Source organism: Lissotriton vulgaris, chromosome 2_1, assembly GCF_964263255.1.
Source record: "Lissotriton vulgaris chromosome 2_1, aLisVul1.2, whole genome shotgun sequence".
Lineage (NCBI taxonomy): Eukaryota > Metazoa > Chordata > Amphibia > Caudata > Salamandridae > Lissotriton > Lissotriton vulgaris.
Window position 1 is genome coordinate 1,967,735,063 of NC_141687.1, and position 20,308 is coordinate 1,967,755,370.

Genomic DNA, 20,308 nt, shown 5'->3' on the forward strand with positions numbered 1-20,308 from the left:
GCAATTTGACACACTTTACAACTGGAGCATTTTCTAAACCCCTTTGTTTGTAACAATTGAGTTCCTGTTGATTTGCTGGTAATTTGATGATGACTGTGGACTAATTTGTCCCTCAGATTTTGTGCTCTGCGCTAAGTTATGTTGGGAGTTCCCATTCGTTTCCCAATCGTTGGGTCCATTTGCAGCAGTTTCCAGTTTTTTCTCAATCTGATTGATTTCTTTGGTTTCAAAGCAATAATCCATTATTAGTCTCACGGGTTCCGTTGTCATTCGATCACTTGTTTGTGGTTTAATTTTTACTTTGAGAGTGTCTTGTCTCAATTTTTGATTAGCTCTCATCCATCCTCTTTTGATGCTGTGATCTTTATAGCCTCGTTGTCTAAATCGTACTGCAGTTGTTTTGCTGTTCTCTTGCCACTCATTTTCCTCCGAGCAGATTCTGCGAATTCTAAAAAATTCGCTATATGGTATGTTTTCAATAACTGTGGGTTTATGAAAACTAGTTGCATGGAGTGTGGCATTCGTAGAGGTCTCTTTTCGATGCAAGGTAGCTTGTACTTCACTATTGCGTATATAGATCTCTGTATCTAAAAATGTGACACGTTCCTTGCTGATGGTATACGTAAATTTGATCTTAGACTCTGTTGAGTTCAAATTTGAGAAGTATTCTTGGAACTCTACAGCTGTACCATCCCATACAATCAGGTGATCATCTATATGCGTTTAATCTTCAGAGGAAGATTGTTGGGAAATGTATATATATATATATATATATATATATATATATATATATATATATATATATATATATATATATATATATATATATATATATATAATTTAAATATTTAAACAATATTCGCTAATATATGTATATATGTATTCACTAAAATACACTTAATAAGCCAGTCAACCAATCAATTTTCTTTTTAAAAACATCCATTAAGACACTTATTTAAACATTTATTCTTCGATTGACTTTTACATATACATATATAAAACATATTTATTTTTCAGAAAGGCACACATTCACTGGATGGTGTCATCAGTGATGTCATGAGTGATGTCACTGACCATGTCATGAGTGATGTAATATGTGACGTCATCAGCAGTGCATTGCACGCGCAAGTTATAGTGAGTCCAACTAAGTATAACGTGGGAATTTCAATGGTTTCATGTCAGTAAAATTTCCAGCTAACTATAACTGGTGTGAAACCTATGGTTTTTTCAGTGAATTTAATAGGTTTTTTAAATGCTAATTCCTAACTATAACTGGTGTGAAACCTATGGTTTTTTCAGTGAATTTCATAGGTTTTTTAAATGCTAATCCCTAACTATAACGGATGTGAAACCTATGGTTTTATCAGTGAATATATATGCATATTAATATAATACCTTTTTTTTAAAGTATATTCATTTTTTTTTATGTTTCATCCTGGAGCGCTCCCGGTGCGCGCCCCGGTGCGCGTACTGGTGCGCGCTCTCAAAAAAATGTGGGAAACGAAATTACATAAAAACCACTGGACAGACTTTCACCAAATATAGCAAAGACCCTACTACATACCAGTCCCTACCATTATCCCACATTTGAAGGTATTCCATTGAGCCATTTGGGCTGTAGCCCTGTCTAAATATCCTGAGGTAAATTACATGACAAAAACACATATGAAAGTGTTGGAATTTACAACCAATTAAAATATTACTTACATTTTGTACTTTTATGTGCTGACATTTGATTGGTTAAGTACATGAATATATAAGAAAAATGACAGGGAAACACAGCCATTTTGACTGATACTACCTGAGGTACATTTTGATTGAATTTTGACAGAAAACTTCAACTACTTTAAAAAAGGTAAGTTGTTAATTTGAAAGGGGAACTATGTTGTGCACTTTAAGTTAATTTGGGAAAACGTTTTCTGATAGTTATATACTATCCCTGTGTAATAGTTATAGATTGGGTTAGGCTTCTCTGGTATAATTATGAATTTACTTAGACTTCATCACATGCAATCTTTAATAGTTCTACTTCCTGCCTGAAACCATACACTGCCCAAAAATTACTTCACTGTTAAAAACTCAGAAGTACCTGTCTAAACTTAAACCCAACAGTACCCTAACTCTACTAATATAGTTAATGTTTATGCAATTTTCAGAAAGAAAATGGAAGGAAAAAAACAAGCAAATGTTACTTCTATCGAAGTAAAGGTGGAAAATCCAGAAGAGCAAAAAGATAAAGTGGATTTCATGGATGACTCTTTGGACCAACAGTTAATAGAATGTTTGGAACAAATGGCATTATGTACTTATAATTAGGAGGAAATACCAGACAACATTATGTTACAAGTTTTATTAAATTATGAAAACGAATCAGAAGAATACATTTATATTTAATAATTTTAAATTGTTTGAGACAATATTCATTTTTATATGTAATTCATGAATTATTACCAAAATAATTATATTATAAAATGAGACTTATAGTATACTGTGCAACTTTTTTGTGTTACATAGTAAGTATAGTCAGAACACCGACACTTCTTCTTAAGGAAGTGATACTTCAAATTGTCCACCGAGGAAAACAGCAACGGAAGCAACCACCGCTTCAGAAACACAAGGTCAAAAACCTACACAAACCCCAACTGACACTGGTTCCACCATCCCTGAGCTTTTTTTAGAATCAGGCCCAGACGCAACCGACGACCCAGGCGGGGCAAAAGGGCAGGAAAAAGAAGCAGCAGACATCCAACAATCCACGAAGACCAAATCGAAAGCGAGAAAGAATCGCTAGTCATTAATCTCTCAGATACACAACTCAATGACCATGAGATCAACGTACTTCAGAAGGGGATGTCATTCATCCCAACCAGCAGCACTAATTTACTAGAGCTGGAAGTGAGCACATTTAAATTGACCCGCAAATTACGTTTGAGATACTTCTTTGAAAAAGTATTGGAACCTCCAACTGAGACTAAACCAGATTTGCTATTAGGCTTGAGACCACCCAGCACCTACATGCCTCCATGCAGCCACAAGAGTATTGACACTTTTGAGATGCTGGTAAAGCAAGACATTTCTAAAATAAACTTTCGGAAAAAACACAAACAAAACCTAACCACCAAAGACAAGGACACTCTAAGGAAGATTGCAAATAACACCTCAATCAAATGCTTGAAAGCCGACAAAGGAGGGGCCCTAGTTATCTTAAACACTGATCTATACGATCAGAGAGTTACGGAACATATTAAAGATCCGGACACATACATGCCATTAAGTGGGAACCCCACCAGCCAATTCAAAGCCGACTTAATGTCACTGATCACAAAAGCTTTCGATGATGAAATCATAGATGATAGAACGAAAAGATTCTTGATAGTAGAACACCCCAGAAGTCCAACTATCACTATGTTGCCGAAGATCCATAAAAACTTAAGAAACCCACCTTTTCGTCCGATTGTTTCTACAAGAGGGTCAATACATGAACCGATTGGCAAATTCATCGACCGATACCTCCAACCGTCCGTTACCAATCTCAAAAGCCACATTAAGGATACTACCGAATTCCTCACCAAACTTTCCCAAATACCCATCAGTGAAAATGAACAAATCATCCTATGCACAGCTGACGTCAAAAGCCTCTACACCTCCATCCCACACGGCGGTGGCATTGAGGCAGTGGAGAAAGCCTTACTACATAGTGACATTGGGGAACAACTTCAAACCTTCATACTGGAATTGATGATTTTTACCCTCTACCATAGCTATTTCTCACACAACCAGAAATGGTAGTTACAGATGTCCGGGATGGCCATGGGAAATTGCGCAGCACCGACCTATGCCAACATCTACATGGGTGAATTTGAATCCAACTATATCTATTCTGACAGCAACTGGACAGACAATCTTAAATTCTACGTACGTTATATAGACGATCTCTTTTTCGTTTGGAAAGACTCACGTGAAAATTTGGAAACCGCTCTCAAAACTTTGAATTCCAAAGACAATCGGATTGAACTTACCTGGAACATCAGCAGTGAAGAAATGACCTTCCTTGACGTACTCATAAGATCAACCAACCAAGGCTTACAAATAGACCTATATCGCAAAAGCACAGATCGGAATAACACTTTGCACTATACCAGCTTCCACCAAAATTCCCTAAAAAAACATCTCCCCTTCAGTCAAATGTTGAGGATCAAGCATGTTGTATCAGATCCTGAAACCAGCATCCTCCAAATGGAAACCATGGCAAAGAGGTTTTTGAAAAGAGGATACCCCAAAGTGACTATTGATGAAGCCATGACACATGTATCCACCATTCCACGAGCAGAAGTCCTGAAGGGCACTCCAAAGAAGGATAACAAGAGAACAGTACTGGTCAGCAGGTACTCTACGTCCAGTCAAACATACAGAAGCATCATAATAAAACATTGGTGCATCTCATCCTCAGAACCGGATTTTGGTGATTTATTCAAAGAAACACCCATCTTCGCTTATACTCGAGAGGAGAACATCAAAGAAACCTTATAAAAAAAAACCTTGGAACAATGCACATACACTGGCACCCGCCCGTGTCATCACTGCAATAACTGTAACAACATAATAAAAGGGAACACCATCAATCACCCCATGAGGGGATTTGATATAAAACTGAAAGTTGACGCAACATGCGATTCATGCAATTTGATCTATTTGTTGAAATGCCCGTGCGGCATGATCTACGTAGGCAAAACAACCAGGAAGATTAAAACCCGAATGAACGAACATAAATCAAACATCAGAACTAAAAATGTTAAATCCAACATTGCTGTTCACTTTATTGAAGCCAACCACAACGTTGCACAGTTGAAATTCCTTGTTCTAGAGATGGTACCAATAATGGAAGGAAGAGACATCAACAAAACACTTCTCCAGAGAGAAACATCTTGGATTTATAGACTTCAAGCCATGAAGCCTCATGGCCTCAATGATCGTTTAGAATTAAGTTGTTATTTATAGTACCTTTACGGTACATGTTATGCACATCGCCGCCTGTAACGGTCTGCCATGCTTGTATATTATACATTCCCCCACTAACCCATCACCAACCCAGCACAACCCTTTCTACCTCCTTCACTCCACTCCACTCTTAGATGGCCGCCTGTATTGGCGACCGATCCCCCAGCCCGTTTTTTATGTCTATGGCCACCTATCCTATTCAATCTGAGCTCACCGAGCACTCCGCTTGTGAGCCTCACGGAGTTTCACGAACTCCGCCAGCCCAGCAGCACGCCTAATGAAGACTCCGCATTGAGACGCCGACCAGATTCGTAAGTCTTTCACTCTCCCCGGAGCATCACGCTAATGCGCTCCTGCATTTTTGACATTCTTGTAACCTTTTTCTCTTGCCCATTGATTTCAGGCTCCCCGACTGCGGGAACGCAACTTGAAACGTAAGTCTCGCTTGGACGAGGCATTTTCCAAACCTTTCTTGATCCCGCTCTTAAAGCACGTCGCATTAACTCTCTATAAACAACCCTTCGAGCACTAGCTATCGTCTAATTATGTTAGAACTTCAACGTTTTCACTTTAGGCACTAACTCTTTCCCATTGAGAACACAGCGTTTTAAGTTTAACTCACTACTCATGTGCATTTCACTTTTTTTCCCGTGATGGCCATCACCCCCGATCCTCCCTCACTCAACCTGCATACAACCCACCCCTTCACCCTGTTTCCTAAAGCATGCTACACCGCACTATCCGATAAGCATGGACCAAATGTGTCACCATTATATAATGTTATATTATGTTTATATCATGTTATTCATGTTATTTAGTTACCGTATTTTCGCATATTGATGAGTACGTAATTTTGCATTCTTTTGTAGCGCTCCTTGATAAAGGGCCAACCGGCTCGAAATGCATCGGAGTTCGCATGGTTAACCTTGGTTTCATCATTAATTATGAACTTTGAAAATGTTTGAACATTGAAAACTGAGAATGTATCAGTTTAAAGCCTGCAAGTAAACTTTGGATCTTTGAAATCAAATGAACACTCATTGGCTATATTCATTGGAGTCGATAGTTTAACTACAACGAACCACAACAGAGTGCCCATACGCAGGGATGCATTTACACTTGAGGTAATGTACTCAACCCTTTAATATAGTAAGTTTACTCATAGTTACTACCTTTCTCCCACTATATTATCTCCTATGTGTATTTTACATCTCTTTTTCATCATAAAGGAGCAGGATAGAATACCCATGATCCCCTAGCACTTCTCAGGGAGTGCTTAAAGGATCTGTTTCTGCTTTCCTGACAGACTATGTTATGAATTCCATATACCACAATAATTTCTGAAACAACATGCAAGATATCTACAGAGGAAACGGTGTACATTAAATTTAAGTCTCTGCATTGGTACCTACATGTAGGTACTTAAATAAAAAAAAAAAAAAAAAGAACATTTCTTTAAAACAGCTACTTTTTTTTTAAACTGTCATTCTTTTTCCCCATGGTACGCTCCCCGGTGCGCGTACCGGGCGCTCCCCCGCGAAAATCGAAAAAAATATTAATTTTTTTGGGCCCCGCGGGGCCCTTTTATGGCCCCCACATCAAACCTAGGGGGTCAGGGGGGGGTCTACTCTGCCCCCTTATGGTCAATTCCCCCTTTGTTTTTGCCACCTCTTGTGTCTCGATCCTACCGAGACACAAGATGGCGGCCGCTCTGGACTGTTTCGAATGTTTACAGACACCCGAGAGCCAATCAGCTTTCCACACGCAAGTCGCGTGTCGCGCCCGGTACGCTCCCCGGTGCGCGTACCGGGGCGCTGCCATAGATATATATATATTTTTAAACCTAAATTACTCAAAAACCACTGGAGCACATATCTTGAGACATAGCAAAGGCACATCAGTCCCTACAATTTTGCCAAGTTTGGTGGAAATCCATTCAGCCGTTCGGGCTAAAAGTGAGTTTGACCGCCCTATGGAAATTAACATGGGGAAAACATATTTTGGGACCCCCCTTTTATCTCCGCCCCCGCTTGACGAATCCCCCCCAAACTTTCAAGGAAGGACCGAAGCTCCGCGTGGCAAATTTGAGGAAATTTTCAAGCAGATTCGTCAACCGACGCCAAAGTTATTCCAAATAGAATTTTGAGATTTTGCATTAAAAAAATCCTAACTATGACAACCTACTGGCGACCGCCAGTAGGTAATATATATATATATATATATATATATATATATATATATATATATATATATATATATATATATATATATATATATATATATATATATATATATATATATATATATATATATATATATATATATATACAGCAAAAACTTTGTCTCCACATCCAATCTTCTGGACAAACGAAAACGGACCCAGGTAAACAATTTGCAGTAGTTTATTTCTACAGTGTACCATGTACCACCATATCCATACACAAAGTTGTCCCCTTGAAAGAGCCCACAGCAGACAGGTAAGTTATTGGCAATTTATTGATGTGAGCTGCAGTCATCAGTTCAAAATGCAACTCCTCAAATATAACAGGTCTCTCATGCCGACACGTTTCGTGCAGCTGACGCACTTCTTCATGGGCAGACTCTGAAGACACCACCATGCAAACCTTCAGCACTAAAAACACTTATGACGGTCGCCCCACAGGGCGGGACGGACAAGCTGCCTTCTGGTCTTGATAGTTTATGTAGTGCCGGACAGTGTTAATTCAAGTGAATTTACATGCGCCCAGTCTTTGAATTAAACCACAGTGGGCAGGGGAAAACGTTCCGCTCTTGATGCGCTGCACAGTAACCCTCACATCTTGCTCCTCTCAGCTCATAAAAACTGTTGCAGGTTGGCGCTAGCAATGGCCGTGTTCCCACGGCAGGGCTTCCTCCGCGGCAGGACTGGCCTCAAAAAACATCCGAGGTTGTCCCCTTGAAAGAGCCCACAGCAGACAGATAAGTCTGGAATTCTATTTTTTCTTAGTGTAAAATCTGATCCTAACTAGAATGTCCATGTAAACTTTGACTTTTTTGTGAAATATATATATATGTATATATACGAAGTTTATTGTGTAGATTACTTAAAACCATGACAATAGAAAACATTTGAAAAGAAGAAACATAATTATACATAAATATATCAAATATATATATATACATATATATATATATATATATATATATATATCACTGAAAAAACCATAGGTTATAGACCATATATAGTTAGGAATTCGCATTTACAAAACCTTATTTTACTCACACAAAACCATTGAAATTCAATATATAGTTAGTTGCACTAACTATATATCGCGCACCCGCAATCCACTGCTGATGATGTCACATATTACATCATTCATGACATGGTCAGTGACATCACTGATGACATCACTGATGACATCTCAAATGACATCACTGATGACATCTCAAATGACATCACTGATGACATCACTGATGACATCTCATTTGACATTACTGATCACATCACTGATGATATCATTCATGTGATAATACGATGAACCTCTTCAGACTCTAATATAACCTTAGATACAATCAGTGTAAACAGACACTCACAGACTGTCACTCATCCATGGAGTTACTCACACACCTAGTCAGTCATGCAAAGAATCAATCACACCTCCATTTCCTCAACTATACAGTTATACAAACTTTACTTATTCAAACATATACTAACACATATTTACTCTCTTATACAATCCCTGATACAAGTTCACAATGATCCATACAGCCACTCACACATTCACTGGCTCTTATGCACAGTTATTTATATATGTTAACTCTCACATGTACTGTGTTTTACATATGTACTTACTTTGACATGTAGCACTGAGATATCCATTCACTCACCAATACACTCATGCACACAGTCAACCGCCCATACAGCTGTTTCCACATGCACTTTTGAAACCATACATCTAGTGAATCAACTGCTCACACATCTATGCACAGAGTCATACACCTCCCAGCTACCCACACACACACTCAGTCTCCCATACAAATACTTGGGCAACCAATCAATAACCCATATAGTTACTCATATAGCTACTTATCAACACATGCAACAGTTTACAGAACAACAGACATAATGATGCACAAATTAAGACAGTTTAGTCACTAACCCATGCACTCAGTGAGACACATTTAATCACTCACTCATACAGTCAGTCATGCACCTACTAAATCCTTCATCCAGACACTTATACATCCACTCATTCTTCAATATGTAAGACATATTTTAACTTTACAGAAACATACAGTCACTGGATGTTGTCATCAGTGATGTCATTTGAGATGTCATCAGTGATGTCATCAGTGATGTCACTGACCATGTCATGAATGATGTAATATGTGACATCATCAGCAGTGGATTGCGGGTGCGCGATATATAGTTAGTGCAACTAACTATATATTGAATTTCAATGGTTTTGTGTGAGTAAAATAAGGTTTTGTAAATGCGAATTCCTAACTATATATGGTCTATAACCTATGGTTTTTTCAGTGAATTTTCAGGGTTTTGTAAATGCTAATTCCTAACTATATATGGTCTATAACCTATGGTTTTTTCAGTGAATATATATATATATATATATACATACATATATAAACATATATCATCTGTATATCTATATAAATACAAACATAAATGCATGCATACATATATTTATATGCATACAGATGCATGTTATTTACATGAAAGTTGAAAAAACACTAATAAAAGCAAAGCTAAAAAGCCACCTCATTACAAACAGAATGGCTTTAACTTAAACGAGGGCGAGATCTATTGCATTTTCAATGCTTGTTTACTTTGGTTCGATCAAGAAGGCATTCAGATGTGTCACACATTTGCCATAAATTCTGAATGTTAGCACTCTAGTTGCACATTAGATCACTGTAGTAAAGCTACTGCTCACCAGGGACGTCTGCTGCTGGTATTCAAAGTGCATGTTTCAGTCTGCATGTCAGAATTTTTTTAATGAAATTGAAGAGGGTTTGAGAAGTCACTCAAAATGTGCCCTAATTTTTCTTTCTGCAGCACTAATCATAATTCATATGGCAAAATATACCCCCTCGTTTTGTTCCTTTTTAAATTAAATGTTTTAAGAGTTACAACTTTATTCCAATCAAGATGGCTTCAGGTGTGCCATACCTTTGTAATAAGTAGGACTGTTAGCGCTCTAGTTGTTCTTTAGAACACTCTGGGACATTCTGTCATTGGGCTATACTTGGGCTACATCTGGGTGATATTTGGGCTACATTTGGGCTCTTTTGTCTCTGGTGGCCATTTTGGGAGACTGCATGTCAGAATGTTTTAATGAAATAGAAGAGGATTTGAAAAGTCACTCAAAATGTGCCCTAATTTTTCTTTCTGCAGCACTAATAATACCTTCTATTGCATAATATACCCCCTCATTTTGTTCCTTTTTAAATTAAATGTTTTAAGAGTTACCACTTTATTCCCATCACGATGGCTCCAGGTGTGCTATACCTTTGTAATAAGTAGGACTGTTAGCGCTCTAGTTGTTCTTTAGAACACTCTGGGACATTCTGTCATTGGGCTATACTTGGGCTACATCTGGGTGCTATTTGGGCTACATTTGGGCTCTTTTGTCTCTGGTGGCCATTTTGGGAGACTGCATGTCAGAATGTTTTAATGAAATAGAAAAGGATTTGAGAAGTCACTCAAAATGTGCCCTAATTTTTCATTCTGCAGCACTAATCATACTTTCTATGGCAAAATATACCCCCTCATGTTGTTTCTTTTTAAATTAAATGTTTTAAGAGTTACCACTTTATTCCAATCAAGATGGCTTCAGGTGTGCCATTCCTTTGTAATAAGTAGGACTGTTAGCGCTCTAGTTGTTCTTTAGAACACTCTAGGAGGCTGCAGTAGAACACAAAGGAATCAACTGACAGTCTCTGTCCTTGTTGGATGTACATGTTTTACTGAGAATGTCAGACTTCATTTTCACATGACTGAGAAAGATAATGTGAATTTACAGAAAATATGCTTTCAGTTTAGCTTATAGATCCCCTTCCAAACCACTGTGGGAAAATCATGAGATATTAGTTTTCTTTCAAACAATATTCATGATATCACAGCAGAAGGTTTTTTCACATGGTAAAATCACCTTAGAGCCCACCACAATTCCTAAAACGAGTATGGTACCATCAACAAATGATTTATAATGTAACTAAAGTCCTAAAACCCTCTATTAACTACAATGCTTTTTAATGAGGTGCTATCATGTATATTGGTCCCAAGATGGCTGCCAACACATCTTGGATAAAGTGCTGACAGCCAATCAGATCAGATGTGTGGTTAGGCTCCGCCCAGATATATATATTTTTTTGAACCTAAATTACTCAAAATCCACTGGAGCACATATATTGAGACCTAGCAAAGGCACATCGAGCTAACAGTCCCTACAATTTTGCCAAGTTTCGTGCAAATCCATTCAGCCGTTCGAGCTAAAAGTGAGGCCAACCGCCCTATGGAAATTAACATGGGAAAAACGGGTTGTGGGACCCCCTTTTTTCTCGGCCCCCCCCTTGATGAAACCCCCCCAAATTGTATGGGGCTGCTCAGGAACAAAATGTTCCATTTTCCTGAAAATTTCAGCCAATTCCGTCCACAAACGCCAAAGTTATTAGACATAGAATTTTCAAAAATCCCATAGAGAAAAAATCCTAACTATATATACCTACTGGCGACCGCCAGTAGGTAATATATATATATATATATATATATATATATATATATATATATATATATATATATATACTGTTAGACTGGGATTTTTCAGCGGGTCTACCCCCAGACGTTTTGCTTTGTTACCTATTTATCATTGGTTTTAGGACTCTGGCACTTTACCACTGCTATTCAGTGCTAAACTGCCTATGCTCTGCATGTAAATTTTGTTATGAGCTCTACATGAAGCCCTTGGAGATACTTGGGTTGCAAAAAGAACCATCCAGTCCTTTCCCTGCCCAGGACAGAAGTAGCTCTTGCAGTCCAACTGCAGGCCAACCCCACACAGCAACAACAGTAAAGGGGGCAGTACTCCTCCTGGCAGCTCTTCCAGCTCTTCATCCTGGTAGGTTCCTTAGTCCAGCAGTTATTTAAAGTTCTCGGGTCAGGGCCCCAATATGTATACCAAATTATCCTTTGAAGTTTATAAACAAAGTTCCTCTGGCACACATAAACCCGTTCTCCCCGGTGCAGACCAGGTTCACTACAGGAGGTGGAAACAGCTTTGTGGAAGTCAATCACAGTACATTCAGGTGCAAGCGACAACTCCTTCTAATACTCTAAATGCAGCCAGGTCTCTGCAGCCTGACTATGAGCCACCCAGGAAAGGCAGGACACACCCAACCCCCCGTCTTCTGTCTAGTGTGAATGTACATCCCCAGCTCCTGTCTTCACCAAACCCAGACAGTGAATACACAAATGGCAGAGGCACACAGGATTGTTAGGCAAGAAAGTGCCATTTTCAAACACACAATATAAAAATCCATCTCGCACTGCAGATTTGGGTCTACCAACGGCAGCGCTTCGGCAATGACGGTGGTGCTGCTTTCACCGTGACCTATCAGCACCACAATGAGCACCGCCTGCTTCGCACCACAGCCCTGGTCTCACCGCTGCTGCTGGACGACCATCATAGAGGAGCTGCCTGCAGCGTTACCTGAAGGCACCTCACGTTGCACCGCTCCACTTCACACCGCAGCCCCGTGCTGGCGCTCCTGACTTCAAACTCACGGAGTTCAAGGTGTAATGCGTGGGACTTCAAGGGCCCGATGACTCCTGCACCAACTTCCAGAATCGACGCCTGCAGACGCTGCTCCTTCAGAGCTCACTGCAAGGTCCAATGCCCTGCATCTCCAAAGGTACTGTTTTACGGGTCACCCGACAACGTAGCTGGCCCGCAACTGGCCGGAAATGTTGCATGTGTTTGTTCACAACAATGTGGTAGCCCCAGACTGAGCTATTGACTTCAAGGACCTGTATATAAAGCCTATTTTTGCTTTATTGGTATTGTGGATTACTGTATGTTATATTTTTTGGTCTTGTTGTGCACAAATAACTATTGGGTATTTTTCTAAAACTGGTGTGGTGTCCTTTTGTGGTGTTTTCACTGGATTACTTTTGGTTATATGCAAATGCTTTACATACTGCCTCTGCGATAAGCCTAACTGCTCGTGCCAAGTTACCAAGAGGGTGAGCAGGGGTTATATTAGACATGCAATCCTCTTATCCTGACTAGAGTGGAGGATTCTGCCTGACTTAGGTGCATACCATAGCCAACCAGAAAACCCATTTCTAACATTGGCTGTCAGCGGAGAGGATAGGACCTGCATTTGCACGTGACCTACAGTGATTGGTGTACAATAATACCATATTGCAGATCATTACGTACCACAGACTGTTTCTCCCTGTTTGCCTTCTGGATGTATTGTTGAGAACTGGAACTCTGGTTAGTTGTTGTACCTGTGAGCCTTTGACAAAATGGAAATCAACTTTGGGCACTTGTACATCTACATGATGAAGGAGCTACTAGTCTTTTTGCAAGGACAGGGGGTTGCATTTGAAGAGGAGATCCACAAGGCGGGATTTTGAGGCAGGAAACACATTGGGTAGCAGCACTTCCAGATGACTCTGAGAAGGAGTCTGATGGGGAGGATCCTCAGCCTGAGTACCAGGAAAAGAAGGAAACAATGTGGGAAAGATGGGCTTGTGAAGAAAAGAGTAGGATTTTAGCTTGTGATCGGAGACTGAGAAAGTTCAACCGGGAACTCAAGAGGGCTGAGGCTAAGAGAGCCTCAGCCAAGAAAAAAGAAATTTATGTAGTTCATGAACTGAGCTTGGCTGGGCTGGAGGTAGAAGCCATGGGGCAGAGTCCAGCTCAGATGGTGGCAGTAAAAGTGTTATGTCCAGTACTGAGGGAGAAGTACACACACCCAGAGACTTGGTGCTCAGCTTCAAGGAAGGGGATGACATACACCAGAGGATTCAGGTTTATGTGGAAGCTCCAGTGGTGTGTAGGGTCCCTGAGGTGGATTGGAAAACTGGCACAGGGGTTCATATTCCTAATAGTGGGAGTGAGACTCTTCTGACTCTAGATGAGTTTCCCCATGGTAGAAGCCCTGATATGTGTGTGTGGAGACCACCCAGAAGAGTGTGGGCTGAGTGACAGAAACAGTCAGACACTGTCTTACCAGTCTCAGGAGGGTGATGTGGGGTACTTTTGCAAGCACTGGATGGTGACGTGAAGGGTAGCGTGGTTAGCACATGTGAGGGGCTGTGTGACTTAATTGTTGGAGAGCATATTTTAAGTCACTGTTTACCAGAGCTATGCCAACACCTGTTGGGGTGTGAGTTCTCTGATCCCAGGGAGCTTGGACTGGAGGCAGAACGTTTGGTAAATTCCAGAGGGTCGGATTAGGCTTTTGGGAGTGATCCTGAAAGAGGTGGCTCTGATCTTCCCCAACCAGGAGAGGTTTGTAGTGACCCACATAGGTCCCAGGGTCCCAGTGTAGTAGAATGGGTGAGGGATGTCATGTGCTGTCTCTGAGTAGAGGGAGTGATGGTGGGCAGAGTCCCAAAGTGCCCAAAACCCATCCCCAGAGCCAGGTTGGTTCCATTAGTGAACACCAGGAGGCCATCCCTTAGGGGGAACGCAGGGTGTCAGGTGAGCTGGAGGGGGGGGGGGCCTGAGAGGAGGGAGCGGCTGTCAAAAGCGTCCCACCAGTTCTTGTGTCTGGCAGCACCACTCCAAGTGGGAGGGTATACGAGTCCAGAGAAAGTGGTGAGGGGGGAGACCGTCCCCAGTGGAAAGACCAGATGCAATTTCTGATGGACAGAAGGCTGGAGACCTGCGCCAGGCAGTCTCTTGCACAACTCATGAGGAGTGTGTTACCATTGGCGGTGTGGATGTGCTCCCCTAGAAGTCCTGCCATGCCAGGCGTAGGTCCAGCCTCAGGGTACAGAACGTGGGTTGGCGGGCCAGGGACCTAACGGAAGGGGCGATTGCTTGTAGTGTCCCTACCATTTTGCCTTCTGGGGGTACTGCTTCAGGTGGGAGGGGTGCAAAGCCCCCAGGAGAGCAGGAGGAGGGAAGACTTGCCCCTGACTCCTGTCCATCCTAAGGGTACAGACCCTAGGCTGGCAAACCAATTGCAGTATAGCACCCTTGAACTAGTGGGAGAATTGTGCAGGATGGTGGCTCAGTTGCCATGACAATTCGAGACCCTAGGGGTACATCTCCACAGTGGAGGGCACATGACCCTGGAGGAAGGACCAGGGTTGGAGAACCCACCCCAGTCTCCTGGTAAGCTTCAGGGTACAGACCCTGAGCAGATTAACCAGTTGCAGGATAGCACCCCTGAACTGGTGGGAGAATTGTGCAGGAAGGTGGCCCAGTTTACCTGACAATTCCAGACCCTGGGGTGGGAGAGCCCACCCCTGTCTCCTGGCCAGCTGGGCTGCTGGGCCAGTGCCAGGATCCCATCACTGAACTGGTCGGAGGGAAACTGGATAGAGGGTGCAAAGCACCAGGAGCTACCACTCCCCAATCCCAGAAGCTACAGAGGATAGGGAGTCCTGAGAGGTGGGGTGCTTCGCTCTCCTCACACACAGCTGTCAGAGACCACTTTGGCTTGTTGTCCTAGTGGATAGCATTGACCCTGTGAGGCAGGGGGTTGCTTCAGGAGACACACCCCTAGGGTGGACTGGGCCACACCACTGTGTTGGCCACTGTGGTACTGTCCGCCTGCTGGGACACTTTGTGAGCAAGCTAAGGTGAGGTGCTGCAAAGATGGGGCCTGCACTTGAAAAGAGTTCTCCAAGGCTTAGGTTAGTGGGCCCTGAGAGTATGGGCAAAGTGATCCAACTGGGTTCAGGAAGGCATAGAGCCAGAATGTGGTCCGATGTTGATGGCCATGTCTATGTTCTATCACCCCAAGCAGGAAAATCCATCAAAGGATTGATTAGTCTACCCTGGCTTTAGGCTGGGAGGGGGTTGTGTTAGACTTGGCTTTTTCAGTGGGACATTTTCGCCTACTCTTTTTTTACCTCTCTTCTGTTGGTTTTAGGACTCTGGGCACTTTACCACTGCTATTCAGTGCGAAAGTGCATATGCTTTCCATGTAAATTGTGTTATGATTGCTTTTCCATGTTTGGGATATTAGATTTACTAGTAAATCCCTAGTACAGTGCACTGTGTGTGCCCAGGGCGTGTAAATCGAATGCTACTAGTGGGCTTGCATCACTGGTTGTGCCACCCACAAAAGTAGTTTTTCAAAGGTTTCTCAGACAACTGCGCACATTTTTTACTGCCATGTTGATCTAGCAAGTGCACTCACTTGTCAGGCCCTAACCTTCCATTTTCTTACATGTAAGACACCCCTCTGGTAGGCCCAAGGGATCCCATGGGCAGGTTGCAGTGTATGTGATAGTTGGGACATATGCTGGTGTGTTTTACATGTCATGATAGTGAAATACTGTGTATTTAGTTTTTCTCTGTTGAAAGGATATCTGTCCTGTTCGTTAACATTGGAGCTGCCTTGTAACATCTTACAACCGTAACTTTCCATTGGGATAATAGAGAAATGTAGCTTATGCTTCCTGAACTCAAAATTTAAAAATACATCTTTTAGTGAAGATAATATTTATAGTGTGTGTTTGAAAATGCCACTTTTAGAAAGTGGGCATTTTTTCTTGCTTAACCATACTGTGTGTCTCTGCCATTTTTTGTATTCACCATCTAGGTTTTGAGTGACAGGAACTGGGGATGTGCATTCACACTAGACAGCCACAAGGGGGATTGAGGTGTGTCCTACCTTTCCTGTGTGACTCATAGACAGGCTGAATAGACCTGGCTGCATTTAGAGTAGTGGGAGGAGTTGTTGTTTTCACCAGAATGGACTGCACTGCCTTTCACAAAGCTGTATCCACCTTGTGTAGTGAACCTGGCCTGCACCAGGCAGAACTAGTTTATGTGTGCCAGAGGAACTTTATTTGTACCAACTTCAAAGGAAAATGTGGTATAAATATTGGGTCCCTGACCCCAGAACTATAGATTACTGCTGGACTAAGGAACCTTCCAGGATTAAGAGCTGAAATACCTGACAGGATTGTTCCCATGAGGCACAGGGTCAGACTGATTTGCATTTGACCATGTCTGAACTGGGGTGGCAGAGTGGGCTAAAGAAAGGTGATGGATTAAACCCAGATCTGTTGACTGGGTGTGAGTGTTTGATGGGTTCAGATGCTCCGTCCATCGCCACCCCCTTTTGTACCGCTTTGTTCGCCATAAGTTGGCAGGGTATGATCAGACGTGAGTCCCTTGCTCACTTTGCCACTGGATTCAAGCAAGCCTGGCTGAAGACGGCTGTAATGCCAGAAACCGGTCCTAGGAAGCTTGCTTCTGGTCCAGGGAAGGCATGGCTTGGCAGTTCGGGCTGGACTTTTCCCATGAGGCACAGGGTCAGACTGATTTGTATATGGCCATGTCTGAACTGGGGTGGCAGAGAGCTAAAGAACGGTGATGGATTAAACCCAGATCTATTGACTGGGTGTGAGTGTTTGATTAGTTCAGATGCTCTGTCCATCACCACCCCCTTTTGTACCACTTTGTTTGCCATAAGTTGGCAGGGTATGCTCAGACGTGAGTCCCTTGCTCACTTTGCCACCGGATTCAAGCAAGCCTGGCTGAAGACTGTTGTAATGCCAGATACCGGGCCTAGGAGGCTTGTTTCCCGTCCAGGGAAGGCATGCCTTGGCAGTTCGGGCTGGACTGTTCCCATGAGGCCCAGGGTCAGACTGATTTGCATATGGCCATGTCTGAACTGGGGTGGCAGAGTGGGCTAAAGAACGGTTATGGATTAAACCCAGATCTGTTGACTGGGTGTGAGTGTTTGATTGGTTCAGATGCTCCGTCCATCACCACCCCCTTTTGTAACGCTTTGTTCGCCATAAATTGGCAGGGTATGCTCAGAAATGAGTCCCTTGCTCACTTTGCCACTGGATTCATGCAAGCCTGGCTGAAGACGGCTGTAATGCCAGAAAACGGTCCTAGGAAGCTTGTTTGCGGTCCAGGGAAGGCATGGCTTGGCAGTTCGGGCTTGACTGTTCCCATGAGGCACAGGGTCGAACTGATTTGCATATGGCCATGTCTGAACTGGGGTGGCAGAGTGGGCTAAAGAACGGTGATGGATTAAACCCAGATCTGTTGACTGGATGTGAGTGTTTGATGGGTTCAGATGCTCCGTCCATCACCACCCCCTTTTGTACCGCTTTGTTCGCCATAAGTTGGCAGGGTATGATCAGACGTGAGTCCCTTGCTCACTTTGCCACTGGATTCAAGCAAGCCTGGCTGAAGACGGCTGTAATGCCAGAAACCGGTCCTAGGAAGCTTGCTTCTGGTCCAGGGAAGGCATGGCTTGGCAGTTCGGGCTGGACTTTTCCCATGAGGCAAAGGGTCAGACTGATTTGTATATGGCCATGTCTGAACTGGGGTGGCAGAGTGGGCTAAAGAACGGTGATGGATTAAACCCAGATCTGTTGACTGGGTGTGACTGTTTGATTGGTTCAGATGCTCTGTCCATCACCACCCCCTTTTGTACCACTTTGTTCGCCATAAGTTGGCAGGGTATGCTCAGACATGAGTCCCTTGCTCACTTTGCCACTGGATTCAAGCAAGCCTGGCTGAAGACGGCTGTAATGCCAGAAACCGGTCCTAGGAAGCTTGTTTCCGGTCCAGGGAAGGCATGGATTGGCAGTTCAGGCTGGACTGTTCCCATGAGGCACAGGGTCGGACTGATTTGCATATGGCCATGTTTGAACTGGGGTGGCAGAGTGGGCTAAAGAACGGTGATGGATTAAACCCAGATCTGTTGACTGGGTGTGAGTGTTTGATTGGTTCAGATGCTCCGTCCATCACAACCTCCTTTTGTACCGCTTTGTTCGCCATAAGTTGGCAGGGTATGCTCAGACGTGAGTCCCTTGCTCACTTTGCCACTGGATTCAAGCAAGCCTGGCTGAAGACGGCTGTAATGCCAGAAACGGGTCCTAGGAAGCTTGTTTCCGGTCCAGGGAAGGCATGGCTTGGCAGTTCGGGCTGGACTGTTCCCATGAGGCACAGGGTCGGCCTGATTTGCATATGGCCATGTCTGAACTGGGGTGGCAGAGTGGGCTAAAGAACGGTGATGGAATAAACCTAGATCTGTTGACTGGGTGTGAGTGTTTGATGGGTTCAGATGCTCCGTCCATCAACACCCCCTTTTGTACCGCTTTGTTCGCCATAGTTGGCAGGGTATGATCAGACGTGAGTCCCTTGCTCACTTTGCCACTGGATTCAAGCAAGCCTGGCTGAAGACGGCTGTAATGCCAGAAACCGGTCCTAGGAAGCTTGTTTCTGGTCCAGGGAAGGCATGGCTTGGCAGTTCGGGCTGGACTTTTCCCATGAGGCACAGGGTCAGACTGATTTGTATATGGCCATGTCTGAACTGGGGTGGCAGAGTGGGCTAAAGAACGGTGATGGATTAAACCCAGATCTGTTGACTGGGTGTGAGTGTTTGATTGGTTCAGATGCTCTGTCCATCACCACCCCCTTTTGTACCAATTTGTTCGCCATAAGTTGGCAGGGTATGCTCAGACGTGAGTCCCTTGCTCACTTTGCCACTGGATTCAAGCAAGCCTGGCTGAAGACGGCTGTAATGCCAGAAACCGGTCCTAGGAAGCTTGTTTCTGGTCCAGGGAAGGCATGGCTTGGCAGTTCGGGCTGGACTGTTCCCATGAGGCACAGGGTCAGACTGATTTGCATATGGCCATGTCTGAACTGGGGTGACAGAGTGGGCTAAAGAACGGTGATGGATTAAACCCAGATCTGTTGACTGGGTGTGAGTGTTTGATTGGTTCAGATGCTCCGTCCATCACCACCCCCTTTGTACCACTTTGCTCGCCATAAGTTGGCAGGGTATGGTCAGACGTGAGTCCCTTGCTCACTCTGCCACTGGATTCAAGCAAGCATGGCTGAAGACGGCTGTAATGCCAGAAACCGGTCCTAGGAAGCTTGTTTTCGGTCCAGGGAAGGCATTGCTTGGCAGTTCGGGCTGGACTGTTCCCATGAGGCACAGGGTCAGACTGATTTGCATATGCCATGTCTGAACTGGGGTGGCAGAGTGGGCTAAAGAACGGTGATGGATTAAACCCAGATCTGTTGACTGGGTGTGAGTGTCTGATTGGTTCAGATGCTCCGTCCATCACCACCCCCTTTTGTACCACTATCAA